The 1059-nt window shown below is 49.4% G+C and overlaps 1 protein-coding gene across 3 annotated transcripts in view; it reads right to left on the reverse strand.

The window, feature by feature from the left end:
* The window catches only part of ING5 (inhibitor of growth family, member 5), a 33693-nt gene that overhangs the window by 30315 nt on the left and 2319 nt on the right, over positions 1 to 1059 (reverse strand). The gene's annotated exons all lie outside the window — the stretch shown is intronic.

Raw genomic sequence — 1059 nt, forward strand, 5'->3', positions numbered from 1 at the left:
TTGCCAAGAAAATCTACCTTCCTATGGGCCTTTTATCAGGCAACTACCAGAGGAAAGGCCCTATCAAAACAGGAGAGCAAGTGAAAAAAAGAGGACATTTGAGATTCTGGGAAGAGGGTCCCACACTGAAGAGGGGTGAAAGGAGATCCTAGGAAAACCTCAGGGCAACAAGTGTGCAGTAGGCCTAGAAACAATCAGGACTGTGGCCTCCAGGACAGAGGGTTCCATGGAAAGAAAACACACAGAGAACCATCAGACAGCCTGACACTCAGGCCAAATGGAAAAGCCCAGCCTGGGAGACGAGGGTAGAATGCAGAAAAAAAAGCCAACAAACAAGGCAATGAGTAACTCTAAGAAATATGCAAAGTTGGCAGGGCACGGTGGCTCATGCCTGTAATCCCAGCACTTTGGGAGGCCGAAGCGGGTGGATCGTTTGGTCAGGAGATCGAGACCAGCCTGGCTAACACGGTGAAACCCCATCTCCACTAAAAATACAAAAAAAAATTAGCCGGGCACGGTGGCGGGCACCTGTAGTCCCAGCTACTCAGGAGGCTGAGGCAGGAGAATGGCCTGAACTCGGGGGGCAGAGCTTGCAGTGAGCCGAGTGAGCCATTGCACTCCAGCCTGGGGGACACGAGACTTCGTCCTCAAAAAAACCAAACCAAAACAAAAAAAACAACAAAAGAAATATGCAGACTTATTCAAAAGGAGTCAAATATATAAGCACAGCAGGTGGCATGGCTCAGTGTTAAAGTACCTACACAGCTACCCAGTGGAAGTCCCATCACCGGTCTCACCACAAATTCCAACTAACTACAGCCAGGAGATGGGGGAGCAAGGTGCACGCAGGTGAGCTGGTGGGGGCCATTGGGGAAGTACAGCTGCATATGCCATATATGGCTGAACAAAGTTTAAAACTGACAAGAGATAAAATAAGAAACAACAACTAAAACATGGTGTTTAGAAACACGGAATTTAAGGGCCGGGCGTGGTGGCTCCTGCCTGTAATCCCAGCACTTTGGGCGGCCAAGGCAGGTGGATCATGAGGTCAGGATATCA

The sequence above is a fragment of the Colobus angolensis genome, unplaced genomic scaffold, assembly GCF_000951035.1.
Source record: "Colobus angolensis palliatus isolate OR3802 unplaced genomic scaffold, Cang.pa_1.0 Scaffold82, whole genome shotgun sequence".
NCBI classification, from domain to species: Eukaryota; Metazoa; Chordata; class Mammalia; order Primates; family Cercopithecidae; genus Colobus; species Colobus angolensis.